Source organism: Ambystoma mexicanum, chromosome 4q (assembly GCF_040938575.1).
Source record: "Ambystoma mexicanum isolate Mex_15411 chromosome 4q, UKY_AmexF1_1, whole genome shotgun sequence".
Classification (NCBI taxonomy): Eukaryota; Metazoa; Chordata; class Amphibia; order Caudata; family Ambystomatidae; genus Ambystoma; species Ambystoma mexicanum.
In genome coordinates, this window is record NC_090928.1 from 651,758,213 (window position 1) to 651,780,101 (window position 21,889).

The 21,889-nt window shown below is 47.5% G+C and overlaps 1 protein-coding gene across 5 annotated transcripts in view; it reads right to left on the reverse strand.

The window, feature by feature from the left end:
• Positions 1 to 21,889, reverse strand: part of LOC138467907 (coiled-coil domain-containing protein 102A-like) — a 458,996-nt gene that overhangs the window by 116,951 nt on the left and 320,156 nt on the right. The gene's annotated exons all lie outside the window — the stretch shown is intronic.

Below are 21,889 nucleotides of genomic sequence, written 5' to 3' on the forward strand. Positions count from 1 at the left end.
CTGGCCTCTTTAAGCTAGTCCATACCATTGCCTGCTTCTTGAAGGAAAATGAGAACGTTTGACTCCCAGCAGCCAGCCTTCTCTTCTCCTGAGAACCAACGCAGCTAGATCCTGTTGCTGCAGGATCCAGGTCATCTTGGTTCTTGTTAACCCATGGAGTGGCAGCATTTTTCACTGGAGCATGCACTTTCCCAGCAACCTCTTCTGTCAGGCGTGGTCATGGGATGTACCCGATATAGTCCTAATAGTTTAGCGACCAGAATCATATTTTACCCAGGTTGTCCTATGTCGGTTTCATATAATTAAACCCAGTAGTGGGCTTTAAGCATGCATTAATGGAAGGGACCAGTTCGCCCAAATGTTACCAGATTATGCGACCATTTCTTGAGAGGTACTTGGGATATGCCTTTACTTCTGCAACAAGCACTTAACTATTTATTCTTCTGGGGGGAAACAAAGACTACTGGGGAAAAGTTCTGGGTTCAAAGTCACTGGCATGTTGGAGCCATTCTGCATTTTCCCGATGACCTGTGCCAGCTGCCAATGGGCACTGCCAAGGATACTTCAAGGAGTCCCTCTTGTGCCAACTGAACCAAATGAAAAACTCCTGGTGCTGAACTTTATTGCGACTTGCAAAGACCAACCTTCTTGCTCTTAGGTAAGCAGAGTGCACGCTGGGCCATTTTAAGACGTCTTGGGGCCCAGGGAACAGACACCTTGTACCCTACTTCCAAAACCAAAGACATTATTAAGGATTGTGTATCTCTGGCCAGCTTCTCCCCGCATTGCGATAACAAGCAAAAGTTTTATATGCTGTCCCAGAAGCAATCAAAATAAGTCTTGGTTTCGCCCTTACAGTCATAGCTATAACATTGGGATACATCTTACAGTGCGGATGCCAAAACTCTCCAACGAGTAGCTCTTTACCTGTGGGCTCGTTGCTAGCATGGCCTGCTGGTTCCTCAGTGAAGCACCCCACAGCTGAGGCTGTCCATTTCTGTCCCAAGCCTTCCCTGGTGCTTGTAGCAAGCACACGAATTTAAAAGCCAACATCTAAGTGTTATACATCCCAGAAAACCAGAACACGTGAGAGTAAAATCAGAAGACATTTCAATCCTGTCAAACACCTACATCTAAGATCTCTTCTACACAAGAGGCCTACTCGTCCCATGCCAGGAAATTCACTGGTTGCAAATGGCCCAAGATGTGCGATACCCACCGAGAAAGCTACACAATGGGCCTTGACAATGTGTCTGTTGCCCACTGCACTTTGCATACACTTCAAAGGGGCATTCCATGCACGTCTCTTCACTGTTTATGCATTACCTCTCCCCATCCCCTCTCCCAGCCCTATCCGTTTATCCACCCTCAGAAGGCACTCTGTCCACTGGACCCTTCTACATTACCTACTCCCTCATCTCCTTTTAGAACCTTTCACCCCCACCCAGAGTCCTCCAACGCACTCTGTAATACTTTCCTTAGGCTTTGGAATGTACAATCACTCTGCAACGAAACCACCACATCTCTCTGCCAAGGCAACCCCCGACACATGATCACTGCCACGAAACTGTAAACACTTGTAGCCTAGCACACGGACCAAGGCACTTTCTCCCACTCTCCACGTCTAAAAAGAAGTGGCAAGAGTCCTAGTGAGCAGGAGGGCCTGGCTCACTGCCCTGCCCCCCTCTAACTTACCTTGCCCTTCAAACACATTGCTGTTCATCTCCTTGCCCTAACCTCTCTCACTATTCTGTGCAACGATGGTCTCCCTCACATCACAGCCCTCTTTCCTGACTGTTAGGAAAGGTTTTCTTTTTGCGTCTTTCCATTCATAGACAACAATGGGACACCCCCAGCGTGTTACAACTGTTATAACCTGTTCTGACTTGTATAGGCAAGTAAAGCTTTCTTACCTTCCCTGCCTTGCTAAGCTCACCTGTTTTGGGAGCACTGATCACTTCCTATGACTATCAGTGCAGGAGAACTCTGCTCTCCATTGTAAAATTCTCTGTTTATGTTTCCCTGCTCATATCACCTTACAGTGATGATTGGTAGATACACTTTGGGCCTCATTATGGGCCCGGCAGTAACCCTGCCCGTGCTACCGGCGGGTTGCCACCGGACCCGTAAATATTTACCAGCGCCGGCAGCCCAGAAAGTCAGGCACCGGAAAAATGTAAGTCCCCATTCCCGTAGAGTCCCATTGTCCCATAGGATTCTAGGGGAGTGGGCACACGGAAGCACCGGCACCAGTGCTAACGGTGCCAGTGCTTCCGTGACCGGTCTGCGTACCGTGGGTGCTGTGTTGGGCAGGGTCAGACCTGTCGGGCACAGCAGCTCCGGCAGGCAGACCTGTAATATGCCCGTCTGGAAACAGCGGTGCCGGTGAGTTTACCGGTACCCTTGTTTCCGGACCGGCAGGGTCATAATGAGGCCCTTTGTGTCCCTATACATTTGTTAATTGTAACTTTGTGGTTACTTGTATGATGTGCCCAGGACGGGCTGGTGGCAGCAGATACTTTTCCATTGTCGTCGTTTTTATTGTCTCGTACACTTTTGTATTTTACAGCAAATGCCAAATAGAGTACCATACACTCTAAAATGGTGGTGCCACGAGATTTTTGCCTGTCCTTTGGTCATCTTGCTGTTTGGACTGCTTCCTACCCTCACAAGGGCTGCCACTGGCATATATGGAATGCCCTTTCCTGAGCGTTCCTTGGCAAAGCGGTGGTTTGTGTCTGGATTTGGGGGTTGAGACTATCTGGTCCCAGTCCACATCCATGCCAAAGTGTTTCTGTTGCTGAGCCGATATGGTGGCCAGAGGCTGTCCAGGATTTAACAGCCCCTGCCAGTATGAATGTTGCAGATCCTTAACATTGGTGGGCTCGGGGGAGACTCCAGCTCGAATCCTGGATAAAAGGGGGTCTCCTGCAGCTATTTAGCAGATCATCATTGAGCCAAGCCCATGAGAAGCCCGACTAGAAGGTGCTGAATGCTTGTCCCTCAAGGGAAAACCCTAGAAATAAAGACGCTGACACCAGGGTTTGTGTGTGTGTGTGTGCCTTTTCTTTATGTGTGTGTTTTGCAATGAACTAATAAGACAGAACAACGGGACAGAACACCTCTGCCCAAGAATGTGCTGTGAAGAGGAGAAAATAATCTGAAGAGGATTAGAATAGGAAGGACAGTTAAAGTCAGTTAAAGAGAAGTACGCGGAAAGAAAGGAGAAGCAACAGAATGCGAGATGGAAAAAAGAAAACGTAATGGGGAGTAAAATGAAAATAACTCCCTGGGGGGACACAGCTTCGGGCAGCCCCCCGGCACTCACAGCCATCGTGGTACCAGGCCATGTGTGGGGCATGACCCAGTGAGTTAACTGCAGAGCTCGGCTGCGTGCCAGGAGCTGTCCAACCACCCACGGGGGTGTGCGCGCCGACTTGTCCCGATGTCAGACTGGATGGGCCCAGGAAGATGAAAGTGCCCGGACAGCATGCAGGCGCTGCCCATGTTGAAGATGAAGAGCCCACAGTCTGTTTCAGGTGTTAGGTATGTCCCAAACTGGGCAACCCGGCTGTACCCCCTTGTTGGCCCACCTTGTGGTCACAACAAGGTGGGACCCGCCTTTAAGTCCTCTTGGGCTGTATCTGCCAGGCGTCCCAGAAGGTGAAGGGGAAAGGAAGTCTGCCATGCCGGGCCACGGGCTACAGGAGCATCCTGCTGACAACCCGGCACTCATCATTGGAAGCCAGCCAGCATTGTTTTCTTCAACCGTTCTGGTGAAGCCCTGCTCATTTGCTGATCTACAGAAGGCTTTCATCAGTGCTTCGACCCCTGGACCAGTAAGAACAACCAGTTTCGACCACTGCTTGAGGACCCTGCTCTTGTAAGCATCCTGGAGCTATCCTGTGGGCTGACCAGCTTCTTTCTAGGCTACCTTGCTGCATTGTTCGTCCCCCTGAGTTGAGCTTTGGGACTCAGCAGATCCTTGACTTATGAAGTTACAGCTCTCCAACATGAAGCAGGGCCTAGAAGGGTCAGCCTCTTTGTTTCCAGTACAAGGGTCGACTTTCACCATTTCTTCGGTCACTGGTCATTACTGATGACTGCCTGATTGTGTTCTGAGGGTCCTCTGAGATGGTTGCCAAAGTGGTGGACCTTCCTTCATTCTAGTAGAGTTATCCATCTGCCCAGTGACTAGAACCTATCCATCGGAGCATGGAACGACTGACTAGGTGGAACCAAAACTTGATGCCAAAAGTGTACTCTGCACTGGAGACCCCTGCACCTCCTTCATCGGAACCAAGGTACCAGAAACAGAGGGCCAGCCATTTCAGGAACTTCTACAATGGTCCCTGAGTGAACAGGAGTACAGGGGGTGAGTAAACATACCTGTTTCTACCCCTCAATCCCCAGGGTGTTTCACGTATGTAAAGTCCTTACCCTACCACTCCCTTGCCTGACCGTGATCGGTGGCGTACTGGTGAAGGATCCTCCCCTGGGCTCCCCCCAAGGTGGTTGGTATGGAAGGGTCTGCTAACAAAGTTTCTTCAATTGTATTCTAACTTTGACACCCTTACAAACTGCCTTTTGGCTTTGCCAACTCTTGTTCAGACTCTTAAAAAGACTCCCAGCCTCCTGAAGAGAACTGCATTGGGACCTGTAACTCTAAGCACTAGGACCCCTCTTTTTTAGCTAAGGAAGGACTTTTTAATGTGTGATACCGTATATTTTAAAGAAGTATATGGTGTTTTTAACTTCTTTATTTTGCACATATTAATTCTCTGACTAATGTTACATACCTGGATCTTTTTTATTCGCTTGCTTTGCTATCCCTACAATATTCTGAAACTGATATAACTGCATTCTAAAACTAAACGTGGTAGGGCTCTTACCAAAGCACACATGTCAATGTGTGTTGCCTAGTGGTGAATATTTTAGTGTGTTACTTATCTGTGATTATTCTTGCTAAGAGTTTGTCTAAGGCCTAAATAAATAACTGTATTTTATATTTTCTGACTAACTTGTATTATTAAGAGTGCTCTGTGTGTGCTTAACTGAACCATTCACCACTCTCACACGTCATAAGTCTAAACCTTGCTGCTCAGTAACACTACACACTACACAGATACAGTTTGGCTAGGTATGAGTGTCTATGCCTGTTCACCAGAATGGAGTGGCCTCTCAGAATCTGTCCAGAGGGAGGATTCTGAAAATCCAGTTTAACACTGACCACCAGCTCAGCCGCCAGCCCCTCACTACAGAGGCCCCAATCGTCCTCATGAGCAACTTTAACTTTGCAGGCATGTTGAATGATCAAGTTTTTGATGTAGACTCGCTGACCTCGTTGTGGTCACCCTTCACAATCAATCTATGCACTGTCAAGACTACCCTCTTGATGTTGTCTTCCTCTCCTCAACCGTCACATAGGCCCTCGTTCAATTATCCTTCGCTCCTGCTAACCATGCATTCTCCCCTTTTCCATCACTGCCACACCCACGACAACGAAGACCACATTCAAACCTCTTCAAAAGAGCTCTTAAAAATAGTAGATTAACTAAAAATAAATAATTCCACTGTGGTGCACCATATTATCCCATCGCCAATTTTTGTGATAACCTGGATCATTATTTTTCTGCAAAAAAAGAACTCAAGCACTTCAAGATCACCTAGCTAAGTAACAACAGTTTAAACAATTGGTCTGTGTAGACCCTATCTGCTGGTCCTTTCCCTATATCAAGCCCATACCATCATTTTTAGGCCTTTGTGCCACTCGCTACAGAGATCATTAATATTCTTGTTGCTACAAATAAATGCTGCGCGTTTCTCCTTATCCACCAAAAATATTGAAAGAAAACTTCCACTCTCCTCCAAAGGCCTTGCTATTTCGAACAGCAATCAACTCCTCTTTTAGAGGGCTCCCTTAATTCATATTTCAAACATGCTGTTGTCACCCCACTTCTTAAGAAGCCTAATTTTGCTCTGAAGCATGTGTCTAATTATCACCCCATATCAGGGACCCCTGATTTTGCCAGGCTCTTAGCAAAAAGCAGCTAAACTTCTTTTACAGGAGTTACCTGAAATGCGTGGATTTACTGCAGATACAGATTTACTCCATCAGGTTGTGGACCAGTTCGGGGCACAGAACTGGTGTCGATGCCAGTCTTTTACAAAAGTACACTTGAGCTAGATGGACAGGGGTAGAGGTGGCCACACTAACATTATTAGATCTGTCTCTGCCCTTCATAACATATGCCATGCTACCCTCCTTTCCAGACTAGTGTCCATGGCCTCTGGTTTTCTGGACACCTTTGGGGGAAGGCCATCCTATCCCAAAGTACGTAAACTATTGCCATTCCTCCTACTCTTCAGCCCAACCAGCTTCTCTACTATTAGGTTCCATAGACCTTATTATAGTTGCAAAACCAAATGTAAGAATTGAGTACTTCATATTGATTTATGCATTCAGGCAAACAATAATAAGTCGAACACCTGTATGATGGAGGTCTTTATATTTCATCGAAGAAAGTCATCCTAGACACTAGACTATTGGCGTTCTTGTCTAGGATGCCTTTCAATAAGTAACAAAGTCAGGAACCTGGGCATAATCCTAGACAACAAACTATCAGTTGATGCACAACTCAGTAAGGCTTTCCAAATCGTTGGTTCCACCTGAGAGCCTTTGGACAGGTTTTTAAAATATCTTTCATAGGTTTTGATCCTTATATCAGAACAAATGAAGCCTCAATCCCCAACTCATTCCTAACAAGGAAAAACTCCAAAGACGACTAACTTCATTACCAGATTCTGAACACTGAAAACATGAATACTAAGCATACTTTAGACAATGTCACACAAAATCATCCAGCAATAGGGTACGCGATTTAGCATAATAGATAACATAATACACATTGCAGCATCTGTAGTCAGTTGTCTGCATGTAATCCACTGAGGTATAATGTCAGAGGCGTAGTTGAATGACAACTGGATATGATCCCATACTGAAAATAACAAATCAAATCTATCAAATCTGGATATAGCTATGCAGATGCCGTTTTCTCACCCATCGTAATTAACTTGGATGTTTGCTATGAAGGTTTTTATACAGGCCTTTGGGAAGAGGTGTACAATCAACTAGCCCAGGGGTCAGCCACATTTGGCTCTCCAGATGTTTTAGAACACAACTCCCATCAGCCGCAGCCATCACAGTCAAGGATTAGGGATCATGGCAGTCGTAGTCCAAAACATCTGGAGAGCCAAAGGTTGCAGACCCCTGACGTAGCCTAATTGCAGAACAAGAAATCTAACCAAAAAGTAGGGAGGAAGAGCAGTAAGGCTTAACTTGAGGAAGGGAGGAAGGCTGGTAGGAATGTTGATTGTTCTACACAGTAAACCAAAGAGAACACCCACACTGGTGTACACTAAACATATACTTCATTAAACTAAACATATACTATCTATCAGGTTAAAAATAAGGACTTTAGTCATGAATAACACAAGATGGAACTAGTGTAGGTATAAAGGAACAGTAAATGTCAATTAATACACTGCTTAGCGAGAAACAACCCCAAGTAACGCCAGAGAAGACCAACTTGAAGAGATCCAGGACCAGCTTCAAGACCACAGAAGCCCCAGGGCAAGATGAAGTCAAGCAGGATTTAGCCCCAATGTAAGTCAATTGTGAATCGCAACTGAAGTACCCTGGCAGAAATCTTCCACCACCGACCATTGGGACCCCAGAGAGTAAGCATCAGGAATAACTCACTAGCCCAGGGCCCAGAGGTAGGTACTCACCGGTTTTGTTTCCAAAAGTATTGCTTCAGTAAGGCGAAATAACCTGGAAAAAAACAGAGCTCATTTCACAGGCAAAGATGAACGATCTAGCAAAACCAAGGAATTAAACCCCGAGCCAACAATGGCCCTGACAGCCCCAAATAGGAACAATCATCTTCATCTTCCTTGGAGTGGGGCACAGAATCCAGAAGCAAACACAGAGATAGATGTGGCTCCAGACGAATGTAAGAACCTGACAAAGACAGCTCCATTCACACAGAAGCCGAAGGAGAGCAACACTACAGCAGAAACGGTCCCACCATGGAAGGCGACCCAGAACAGCCCAGAGGTGTCCAGGTGATGGCAGCTTCCAGCACCAAAGATACGTCTTTGGTGCTGGAAGCTGCCATGGTGGTAACCAGCAGGAAGCAGTGGTAAAACACTGTGACCCCAAGATTGAAGATCTGGCCCAGGCATATGAGTAGGATCAAGGAAGACCCAGGAAAGACTCCCAGGAGCTGAAAAGCAGGACTCCGCATAGCCAATGACACAGGTTCAGCAAATATGGCCAGATCTGTTTCTAAAAATGTGGCAGCGGCCCAAACTGTGAACAACAGGGAAGTAAGCCTGCTTACCTTCTGAACATCCAATAGAATTGAGGGCAGGGTTTCCTCTTCACATATTTACCCTCACTCACAGGGGCTAGCTTGAGTCAGCCCACCAATCACACTAAAGGTTTTAAAAAACAAAGGTTTTGGCAGCCAATCAGGTTGGCTCCAAAAACCACCACAAACACACAGGACCACCCCCATAGGAAGTGTGATAGCCTGCCCAGTGCCAGGAACTGGCCTCGACCAATTAGAAAAACTACAGGGTGTTGCGCTCACAACTAAACCATACGTGCACAACTGGCATTTAAGGACTGCATCATGGTTCCCATGAACAAAGGAAGCCCAAGAAATGAAATTGTCAAGGGCAGGACATAATAACAAAATACATTGGTTCTACAATGACTACCATAAAAGTACATTTGACTCCCAGTGAGGCAAGTTGGCTTGCACCACTGGTGAAGCCACAATTAAATTACAGCTACCACCAGCCTGCTTCCCAAAACCAATGTGGGATGATACAATCACACTTGGGCAAAAATGGGGTGCTTAAAAGGGATTGCTGCCCTGGGAGCCTAATGAGCAACCCAGAACCATATACCCAAATAGAGTTGTAATGGCAGCAATCCTTCAGTGAAAGTCCCTCAGACCACAACAATAGGTCAAGAGGTGCAGAAAATAAAAGCAACACGTTTAGGGTAACCAAAAAAGGGACATCTGGTCCCCCAAAACGGAATTCTGCGCTAACAATGTGTTACCCTTCTTGTGAAAAGGTATCCTGCCCAGAAAGCAAAGTTTAGGCATGAGTGTGACTTCCCTTCCAGTAATCTCACTTGGATAGTCGTCCACCAGTTTCCATAAAGCACACACAGGTACCTAGTCCCAAACTACATGTATGAAGGTAGCTCTAGGGCATGTACCGTGTGAGCAGCAGGTGGAGTGCAACTGGGATCATATAATGTTCTGTGTAAAAAGTTGTAATTAAGGAGTTTTAATCAGGCATTTATTAAAATCTGTTTCATGTGCAAGCACTTGCAATTCCATTCCCCTATCTTCTAATGGCATCTTCAAAACCCTTTCCCATTTCTCCCAGACCATCAACTTCACTGAAGAGGGTTCAGGCATGCCGGCTCTGTGTAACAAGACATATTCTTTCTACCCTCTGCCAGGCTCTTCAAAGCGGTATCTCACCTATCTTCACTTGGCATGCCTGGAAAGTTGGGCCATGATTTACGCACCAGTGCAGCAGCATATAACAAAATGCCCTTTCATGTAGGTCCCGATGCTCACTGAAAAGGTCAAAAGGAAGTATCCGACCAGCACTATACAAGTTGCCCCATGATGCGCAACCTCAATCAAACCTGGTGACTCTGCTAGTAGTACCCCAAATGCCCTTGAAAAGGCAGTTGCCCTACAATGCTATACCGACTGCAAACAGGGGGGACTTTTTACATGTCAGGACCGGGCCACGCATCCTCTATCATTCTCATGGGTGCAGAGAAATTGCCTGCATGGGCACTATCAGACCACAATACATTAAACAAACTGCAAATGGGCGCACCACCTGCTGAATCAGCCTGCCAGCAAAATCTATGACCCTCACTGTGCATTATAATACTAGGTGCTACACTCTGTGCCGCCTGGTAATATGTAATCAAATCGTGAGTTCCCAGCCCCACACTCAAAAGGTATCTTCAAAGTGGAGTGGGTGATCCATGGAGAACCATCCTTCCAAAAGAGGCAAGCAAGTCATCCAAGAACTATAGAGAGTCAGGGAGACTTGTGTGCGTAACCTGAAACAAACACAACAGCTCAGGTACTCAGGTAGCATTATAACAATAGCAATCTTGCTGAAAGGAAATAATGGAAAACCCATCCAGGAATCCACTGATTTTGATAACTTTGCTAGAATGCCTTCAATTTGGTCTTGATATAATTTCGGAAAATCAGCATTAATCATCAAATCCAGATAACAGAATGAGTAAGCAGAGAGTCTCTGTAGCAATGTATTCAGTCCCTTAGAACTACATCCCGGTAGCGAGAAAGAAGTAGACTTCGAACACTTTATATGGAGGTCAGGCATTAGCTCATGTTGCCTGAGGGCCTCAAGAATTGGGCTGGCTGGCATATGTATAATAACACATCATTGGCATATAAAGAGATTACATGCAGCCTCCTACCTGCATTCCCAATTATGCAAAGGCAATCCTGATTATCAATGCAAACAACAGGAGAAATAAGGGGCACCTGGTGCCTCTGCTGATAAGCACAGGTGCAGAGATGCAATTGTTTGTCCTAACTCGGGCCACAGGTGATCTATATAATAATCTCACCCATAGTGATATGGCAGACCCTACTCCGAAGTGTTACAGGACCTGATACATCAACTCCCAGTTCACTGAATTCAAAGGCCATTTCTGTATACAGGATTAGAGCTGACCCGGTACAGAATTAGAAAAAGCCTTTTCATATTCAATGTAGTTTTCCTGCTATGTATGAACCCTGCCTGATGATCCGCTACCAACATTTTGATAACCCAGTATATTACAGAGAATCCAAACATCATTCTTGATCAAGGATAGCTGTTGATAAGAACCACATTTCGGATTTGGTATTCACGGCTTCAACAAAAGTATGAAGAGCACTGCTCTCAAAGAAGAGGGGGGGGGGTGCTTTCTGAAGGGCTTCCATAGGCAGATCACAGAGCTTGGGAATCAACAGTTCAGAAAAAGTCAATTTAAATTCATTAGGAAGCCCAATAGGAGCAGGCGATCTTCCATTTGCCAAAATTTTGTATAGCACTGGAAAATATTGATGGGTAAAACGGCTTTAATATCTTCTCAATCAGCATCTGACAGGCAAGGCAAATCAACCTTCTCCAATGGATATGATAAATGTTCTGGGCTCATTCTTACTTGTTGCATATACAATTTCTGATAAAGATTCCCAAAGGTGCTGTTAATTACTTGTGGATCATGGCTTATAGAGCCATCAGCATTATCATAATTGACTTCCAGTCATTCTCAGGCTTGTCACCAAATTCATGTTTGTACTTTGTATGCTTCCTATATTCAAACGTACTCAACCTGTCTAATGCCTAATTAAGTCCAATTCGAAGTTCAGCTATTGCTTCACCAACAAACTGTCTATCCAACAGTTTGCACAGTCATTACATATCATTGGATCACAACCTTAAATGTTTAGACTCAACAGAACCCTCATCGTTAGAGAAAAATGACTGAATCTCATCCTGAAACACACCAACATACGCAAGGTCTGACAACATATTTACTGGAAACCTCAAGGCTGGCATAGGTGTGGTACCTCTTCTCATTCATAGATGGAAATATAGCAGTGCATGATTGAACAATGATCAAATACTCAGAGATGCTAAGCCTGTAGAGTTCGGAGTTGTTAATAAACTGGAAAGGTGGTATTGCAATGTTACATTTGGCAGTGCTCTTGATACAGGTGCCTAGTGGGCACCTGCTTCTTTTGGAGCGAGCTAGCATTGTATCCAAAAAGTAATTGGAAGCTCCTCCTCACAGCACCAAGCAGTCCACTTAGTTCACTAGTAGAGTAGACATTTTGATTAAAAAACTGTGCATCATTTATGTTGGGGGCATAAGTATTTAAAATGACTGCAAGTCTTATTACGGGTGCACGAAAATTGTATATATGTGATTTGACTGTGGCAGAAATGTTCGCGGCAGAATTGACTGTGGTCATTTTCACTGTGAATGCAATTTTGCCCTGGCCAAATCCAGCAATACCTTGCCCCTTCAAACCCCCAATACACCCCACCAAACTTACCTTTTGCTTCTTCGCCTCCTTCTGACCCTGCTGTTGGTTACATCCCTCTTACGCGGGTCAGATCTGACGCTGCATGGCTCGCTTTTCTTTTTTTTTTCTTCATCCCTTGCCTCCAGTCCTCAGGAAGCAGCCCCACAACCCGTAATCCTCCTCATGTTCAGCATTGATTACCCAATTTGTTTGAATTTAATCGAGCAAATGGTACTGGCTGAATTCATATAAAAAAACAACAAATGAGCCAGGTCAGGTAGATCTATCTGCTTTAGAGCGACCACTACCACATCCCTGGGAGGGTCACCCCATGCGTGGGTGGACACAGAATTATCACAAAATCTGTTTTCTGCAATCAAGTTTTATTTTAAGTGCAGTTGGTGTGGTAATACACTGGTGTTTTCACAAAACATAGGACATTCAACATTCAGGACGTACAGAGTATAGTACCTGATTTGGGACAATCAAGTAGTTAATACTTGAGATGATTTGATTCTTATGTGTGTTCATTCTCTATGGGCTCCTTGGGAAGGAGGCTAGAAAATTTAGTGGAATCATCAACAGATAGGTGGCCCATAAGGTGAGGGCACTATAAAGAGTTGAACAACAACATATAAAACATGTCAACACGACAGTGTTTCGCCTATTTTGTGTGGAGCTAGGTGAGCTCTAGTGGTGTAGGCCTTCATCAGGACAGGAGGACAACAGAGAGGATTCCAATCTTCAACCTATCCAACCATATAACCTTGCCCGCTGAACAAAACCTTCTAGAAAAAAGATTATCATTTGTACCAGCCGCAAAGGCTCAGGCCTTCAACACTGAAGGTGTACCTACCTGAACAGTCACGTACCAACACCAAACGACCAGAAAAGGACACAGAGAACCTCAGAGGCCTGAAAATCAAGTCCACATTCATGCCTCCTCCCCACACTATTCCCTGCGAGTTCGAAACCTACGAAAAAATGGTCACCAGAGCTGTCCAGAAGGGACTCTCACAACACAATTTTTACTCAGATAATCTACAAACAGATGAAAGAACAGCGCTACGTTCACTGAAAGACAATCACAACATCACCATCAAACCCGCGGATAAAGGTGGTGGCATCGTCATTCTGAACACCACAGACTATGACCATGAATGTCTATGCCTGTTAAGTGATACCAACGCCTACCTACCGTTACAAGTAGACCCTACCAAGAACCTACAAGATGAGATTCGCAGCCTCACAGACCACGCTCTTCGAGAAACCTGGATCTGTGACGAGGAACATCTGTTCCTGAATAAAGCTCACCCGCGGATTCCAGCCTATATACTGCCAAAGATACACAAAAGCCTACAGAACCCGCCTGAAAGACCAATCGTCTCGGCCTGCGATTCAATTTTCGAACCCTTATCAATCTACACAGACTTCTTCTTGAAACCTTTTGTGAATCAAATGAACTCTTACCTCAAAGACAGCACGGACACCATCCTCTTGCTGGGAACAATCAACATGGAACAGGATTACATCCTAGTCACCCTAGATGTCAAGGCCCTCTACACTTCGATCCCGCAACAAGAAGCACTAGAGGTACTGAAACTTTTCCTGGACAAAGGAATCAACATCGAAGCCGTCCCCACCAACTTTATTCTGGAGTGCGTGAGACTGGCAATGACTGAAAATGTCTTTATTCAAGGACCAATTGTACAAGCAGGTCAAAGGGGTCAGCATGGGTGCCACCTTTGCACCCGACATCGCCAACTTGTACATGGCACACTTTGAAATTGAAAACCTTACGGCAGATACAAATCCCTACAAAAGTAACATCAAGCTGTGGAAAAGGTACATCGACGACATACTCCTCATCTGGCATGGGAACCAACAAGATTTAGCTACACTCCAACAATGGCTCAATCAATGTGATCCACAAATACATTTCACAATGCACTGGGACTTCCACGGCATCGACTTCCTTGACCTCCACATCTACAGGTCAGGTGATCACCTACAAACGGAACTATTTCGGAAGCCCACCGACCGTAACACCTTGTTACACTTCGGAAGCTATCACCCAGAAAGTTTGAAATATAACCTGCCCTACGGACAATTCCTGAGGATCAGGAGGAATTGCACCAACCGGGACACGTATGAAAAACATGCAACAGATCTACAAACCCGACTGCTCGACAGGGGATACCCGAGGAAATCCATCAGACACGCAAACAAACGAGCCGCCAACAAGGACCGCACCATCTGCCTCACCAAAACCACTAAAAAAGAACTGGACAGACTAGTGTACGTCACAACCTACAGGCCCCTCAGCAATTTGATAAAGAAGACTATAAAGCAGCATTGGCCACTCATCAAAAACACTGGATCCCTCCAGAAAGTGCCCCTGTTCGCCTTAAAAAAAAACACATCAAAGAATCACTGGTGCACATCTTCCTGGAACCACTGAAACAACCCAGCAATCTATGGAATCTACCGCCGGTCCAAGGCCACTACCGATGCGGCAAATGCATGGTCTGTCAGTTCACTGAGACCACAAACGTGTTCACACACAAGGAGATCACGTGGACTTTACAGGACCACACCAACTGTAACACCAAACAAGTAATATACACCATCATATGCCCCTGTGGACTTTTGTATGTTGGAAAAACCATGAGAGCAGTCAAGACCAGAATCAGCGAGCACCGGTCCTGCATTAAAAACAAGGTGCCAGACAAACCTCTAGTTGAACACTACTTGAAGAAAAACCACACCAACCTGGACATAAAGAGGTGCGTCTTACAGAAAGTGAGCACTACCAAAAGAGGTGGAGACATTGACAAAATACTGACCAGATTAGAGCAGAAATGGGTCTACAAACTACGCACTGTAAAAGAGGGTCTAAACATAACTGTAGAGTGGAAGCATTTTCTGTAAAACAATGTGAATCTATGAATGTCTTGAAACAGCAGGCCTGTAGCACTGTCACTGACCCTGTATCTGCACACAGCAATGCTGAGATTGATTCCTAGCCATTCAATTTCATCCTACATTTCTAGTTAAATCATGTTCGGTCCAGCGATTTGATATTACCACTTTGCATTGTGATGACTAACATGTTACAAGCACTGTCATGTGCCTGGTCTAGATTGATTCCTAACCATTCAATTTCTTCCGACTAACTCTAGTGGGAGATCTTTCTATTAAGCAATGTGATACTACCTCTATGTTTGGTGACTATTTGCATGCTATCAGCACCACCAAGCACCTGGCACCTGCTCACAGCATTGTACAGCTTTACCCACTACTACTGACAAGACAGCACCTAGGGGTTTTTGACAACATTATCATGCGCCCTATCGCATGCATCACGCCTTGACATGACTTGCACTTTGGCCCAACTGACTGCCTGCACTGTCCCCCATTAGGAGACATGAGAGCCTTAGTGCAGTATACACATTATGTGTTTCCCAATTGTCTACCTACAAAACCCCCCCTTTGTTGCAACACATTGCCGCAACACATGACCGCCTGAGCATCTTTACAGGCATGGGGATAGACACCCATCATCATGGCCGCCGCCCTTTTAAACATGCCATTGTTGCTGACGTCTCAAACACACACTTGCAGCCTCTGCCAGTGAGACACTGCACCGCCGTAGGATCCATCTCGGCAGCACCGCGCACTCGCAATAGGTAAGTTGACATTGCTCGCGCTTAACGCACATATGTCTGATGCTCCTTCCCTGGGGCATTTTAACATATTTTTAACTACTTTTGAAACTGTATGACATGGCGTTTTACACACCCACAGCCCTGTGTACTCCCTCACTCCAAAGCGGCGCACCTGCTAGTCTATACTGGTAGACACTGCCCGGCTCCAACCATGGGGCCCGCAGCACCTGGGGGACACCTGCTCCTAGCCCTGTCGTGCACTTTGATAAACACGCACAGGCACTGGAACGTAAGATTCCTTGCACTGTAATTCACCGTGCTATGTCGGAGTACTCTGTGACTCCACGAAGCCGTCTTGAGCTCCCAGTGTTCCTCTACTCCTAGGCGGAGGGCACGCTTGCCACACCTCTAGCTCTCGTGCTCTCTAGTCACAGTCTACACAGGTCACGGCCACGGCTAAGCTTCTCCGGCTGTGGCCCGCTGCACCTCGTGCACCAGAGGAGTCCCACACGGGCACTCTTGCAAACCGTGACTGCACTTTAGATCCACCGTGCACCTCCACAGAGCCTCCTTTTCGCCTTATAAATGGCACCACTTTAGTCCACCACAGTGGGACCACCACGAGGTCTATTCTCACCACCACGCCGATGACCTCCACCCCTGTCGTCCTTATACTCACCATAGACTACAGAGGGATTACACCAATTTTGCGCCAAATGGTCATCGTACCTTTCCTCATCCTCTGACAGGTACGACCGCGCTTTATACACAAGATGAAGACTCCATCCTGTGGAAGTGGATTTTCCCACTTCGTACTCTGAGCCACTGTGCTCCTCGGATTCGGTAAGCACCGGCATCCGCCTCTCAAATATTCATTACTCTTTCTCTGCCAAATCTATGTCGACCACCTATATCCTGACACGTTCTTTGTCTGTTTCATTCCAACAGACTGCATAGGATATTCCTCTCCTAAAGACACTCCTGTCCTGATGAAGGCCTACACCACTAGAGCTCACCTAGCTCCACACAAAATGGCCGAAACACTGTCGTGTTGACATGTTTTATATGTTGTTGTTCAACTCTTTATAGTGCCCTCACCTTATGGGCCACCTATCTGTTGATGATTCCACTTAATTTTCTAGCCTCCTTCCCAAGGAGCCCATAGAGAATGAACACACATAAGAATCAGATCATCTCAAATATTAACTACTTGATTGTCCCAAATCAGGTACTATACTCTGTACGTCCTTAATGTTGAATGTCCTATGTTTTGTGAAAACAACAGTATATTACCACACTAACTGCACTTAAAATAAAACTTGATTGCAGAAAACAGATTTTGTGATAATTCTGTGTCCACCCACGCATGGGGTGACCCACCCAGGGATATAGTAGTGGTCGCTCTACAGCAGATAGATCTACCTGACCTTGCCCATTTGTTTTTTTGATATTTCTGTACCCATCTGGGCAGAGCTAGGCAGCAACCAGGTACCCTTCCGAATATTAGTTTATAGTACTGGCTGAATTCAGCCAAAACTACCATACAATCAATTAAATTCGAACAAATTGGGCAATACCTGAACATTTGACCGAATCACCCACATTCTACACAAACTACATTGGCTTCCTCTCCAGACAGGCTACTGGCCAAGACTAAATGTATCATCTACAAAGCAGTCTTGACTAGCACACCAGCATACCTGGTGGCTAAGCTCCACATATCTGGTGAAACACGCTTTTCGTGCAGCAAATCAACCAACCGGCCTGAATCACAACTTGTCCGCAAAGAGAGGACCCACAAACAATCCTTTTCTTGCCATGAGCCCACCTTCTGGAACTCGATCCCGGTGTCAGCCTGGGAATGCCCCCATAATTCTCCAAATTCGCAAATCTCTCAAAACATGGATCTTTCAACAACAACTGATCAAGGACTAATTACGCTGGACGCGGGGGCGTGGCTTGATGGCTACGTGAGAGGACGTTCCTTGGAGGAGCTCCCGATGATCCGATCCTGATCCTGGGAAGAAGTGATGGTTTTTGGCGGACTTTCGAGCCCACGGTGTAACCAAAGGCGTATGAAAGTGGGGGGCACATGGTGAGTGCCCTCCCTACCAGCGGGACTGCATATCCACAGAACTAGACTCTGAAGAAGGTGGCGGTCGCGCAAAGGAAGGGGAGCACCCAAGATGGCCGTCTGTGGACAAAGGGCCATAAATGGTCCGATGAGCTGAGGAAGTTGGTCGGAACGTGGGCAAGCCCAACCAGACAGACGGGTCGCATGCGCCTCTGGCAGAAGGCAAAAACATAAGGGCGAGCCCACACTGAAGAGGCCCTGGATCGTGGTGGGCTAGCAGAGTGAACCCGGGTCCAGCGGAACCTCACTGTGAAGAGGCCGGCGAGCGAACCCTGCGAGGATACAGCTGGGCGCTTGGGCCCAACCGACGCCGCAGGATGTCCTCCAAGGTGGTGCGACCCCGGTTCAAACAGCCCACGATGGAGACCTACGTTAGGTCGCCCTCGGGCGCGGAAGGGGGCAAGAGCAAAGAAACCCCCGCGTCGGCGACGGACCCACCGGTTACTATCCAGGAGGTGCTGGCAGCAATTGCCGACTTGAAGGTGGCCTGGGAGTCGAAGCTGGGCCTGGCCATGAAAGAGCTGCAAGAGGGCCTAAACCTTAAGATAGGAGCGGTCCAAAAAGAGGTGAACCTGTTGTGCCAGGATGTGTGAACGATCGCGGAGCGCACTGGGGAACTGGAGAAGGAGTTGGCCCCGACCACGGAGGCGTGCAACACACACGCCAAGGAGCTTCATGCCCTCGTGCAACGAGTGGGCAATTTGGAGGACAGAGCAGAGCAGGCAGAGGGGCACGCCAGGCGCAACAACATTCGCATAGTGGGGGTACCGGAGGGAATGGAAGGATTGAACCCCATGGATTTCGTTGAAACCATGCTTTTGCAGGAGATTACAGGCGGGGAGCTGACCCAGGGGTTCGCGGTCGAAAGGGCGCAGAGGGCCCTGACCAGGAGACCGGCCCCAGGAGCCCCCCCGCGGCCGTTGATTGCAAAGATCTTGAACTATCGTGACCGCAAGAAGATTCTCAAATTTTTCCGGAAAGGAGGCATGATAGAAAGGGGGTCAGCAAATATAACGGCGTATCCGGATTATACGCTGCTCGTACAACGGAGTCGAATGAACTTTGGAACGGTGAAGAGGAGGCTTAGAGAAGCAGGCCACCGCTACATGTTGCTTTACCCCGCCAGATTAAAGGTGTTTTATAAGTACAGATCCATCTTCTTTGAGACGCCGAGCGAAGCGATGGAATGGTTGGATATGCAAGGTCGACCTCAGGAATCGGATGCGCAGACAGAAGCGGCTGGAGATAAGTAGCACGTGGCAGAGGCACCGTGAGGCCATAGCTATGACATTGGGACTGGAATATAGTTTGATATTGTGCTTGTGTGGAGAAAGTCACGGCATCTGCCGGCGGGTCCCGTTGAATTCACTTCTCCTAAATAGATGACTGGGAGCTCCTGGGGAGCAACCTCTGCACCCGATAGTAGTATATTTAGTTAGGTCACTGTTAGATTGGTGACACCCCGCGGGGTCCTTGTTCTTGGTCACGAGACGGGTCCAGATGTGGGTAGGCCTGAGATCCAGGGATGGAGCTGGGCTTTTGTTGGGGGTTGGCGGGGGCGGGAAGTTATGTGCAGTGGTGTGAGGGGGGCACTGTTCGTGAATAGAAGGGAAAGAGCCAGGAAACGACCCTACGTGGGGAACATTATGGGAAGGGGCGGGATGGAGATAGACCGACCGGATGGCATCGGGTAATCTCAGAATCGTGACCTGGAATGTATGGGGCCTCAACAGCTACTTTAAACGTAACAAAGTGATGTTGTATTTAAAGAGGATGCGCATAGACATAGCCCTGCTGCAAGAGACCCACCTCACTAGGGAAAGGCTGGAGGTGGTCAGGAGCAAATGGAAGGGCACTGTTGTGGGGGCGGCGTACTCGGCGTATGCCAGAGGGGTTGTCACCTGGGTGGCGCCCCACGTGCCGTTTCGGGTGCTTGATTCTACGGTGGACCGGGAGGGTAGAATGGTGGTGGTAACGGGTCTCTTGGAAAACAGAGAAGCTCACATCATAAATTTGTATGCCCCCAATAACGATACAGTGGCTTACTTTAGGACCCTCTAAGGTAAACTTGGCCCCCTGGCAGGGGGTACGGTAGTGTGGGGGGGGGGGACTTTAACTGTACCGTAGACCCCAGAATGGACAGGTCCAAGGACAGGGCAGGAAAAACGGCACCGGCGGCTAAAGCGCTGAGTACCTTACTGAAAGACCTAGGCCTAGAGGATGCGTGGAGAAGGCTACATCCCACGGATAGACAGTACTCACACTACACAGCGCCACATGATTTGTACACAAGGTTAGACTACGTGTTTGTAACAGCCGAGATAGTGAGAGATATAAAAGGAGCGGAATACAAGGCCCGAGTGCTGTCAGACCACTCGCCCTTGGTGGTAGACTGGAGACATCAGCCCCCACGACCGCGGATCCCTACATGGAGACTTAGGACCGAGGCTCTGCAGGATGAGGGGTTTCGGGAGGGCCTGAGGGATGCCATTGAAGAATACTTTGATACAAATACGGGAAGTGTAGGCTCTGTGGGCACACTGTGGGATGCGTTTAAGGTGGTGGTGCGTGGGGTAGCCATTTCCCAAGCTAAGGGGCTACGGGGGGGGGGGCGAAAGGGAGCTCCGGGAGGCGGAAAGGGAGCTAGAGGAGCTCACGCATTGCGAGAGCACCGCTTATGATAACAGAACCAAAGTAGAGGAGCTACAGTTGTCCTGCAGCGCACTCTGGGATAGACTGTGCAGACTCAGCTACAGGAAATATACAGAGAGGATACATGCAGGGGGCGACAAGCCGGGCAGACTGCTGGCTTGGCTGTATAAGAGTGAGACCCCCCGCTCAGTGATTAGTGAGATTCAGGGCGAGGGAGGTTGCATATGCAACACCCAGAAAGAGGTAAATGAGGAATTCCTTAAGTTTTACAGACACTTGTATGAGGACACGGGGGAGGATATGGGTCAAGACATGCTGGACACATTGGGGGACATTGAGCTGCCCACCTTAGATGATCTAGAACGTTCTGAGTTAGACGCACCCGTCACCTCGGACGAGCTGGAGGTAGTGATTCGGAACTTGCCCACTTGCAAGGCGCCGGGTTTGGATGGGCTGCCCAGCGAGTTCTACAAAACATACCAGCAAGAGTTGCTTCTGCCACTGCTTGCTACTTTCAACGAGGCCTATGAGCAGGGAGAACTCCCGTTGTCCCTCCGTGAGGCTGTAATCATCCCACTCCTGAAACCAGGCAAACTGGCCATGGAGCGCGGGTCTTACAGACCGTTGTCCATGCTTAACCAGGACAGCAAAATACTTACGGCTGTGCTGGCTAATAGACTGAAGAGGGTGATTAAGAAACTGATACACCCAGATCAGACGGGATATGTTTCAGGTAGGAACATCACCGATAACCACAGGAGGCTAGACCATGTCATAGACCAAACTGAGGAAGACACGGGCGAGCTGGCTATAGTGTCGTTAGACGCGGTCAAGGCCTTCGACTCGGTACAATGGCCCTGGCTGAAAGCGGTCCTGAAGGGGTACGGAATGGCACCTCGATACCTCAGATGGGTCCAGTTGTTTTATAGCACCCCGATGGTGAGGGTCAAGACAGGGTCCATAGTCTCAGATTCTTGGCAACTAGGCAGGGGGACCAGACAGGGATGCCCCGGGTCACCCATGCTATATATACTGGCATTGGAGCCGCTGGCAATATGCCTGCGACAACAATATGGGGAGGTGGGCATAAACACTGCCAGTGGAGAGCATCTGATATCATTATATGCAGATGATATGCTCCTTTATTTGCGCTACCCAGAGGAAAACCTACAGTACGTGCTAGAGGTAATAGAACGGTACGCCATCCTCTCGGGAATATCGGTGAACCCTGGAAAGTCGTCTGTTCCCCTTGGGCAGATATAGGAATGTCCCGG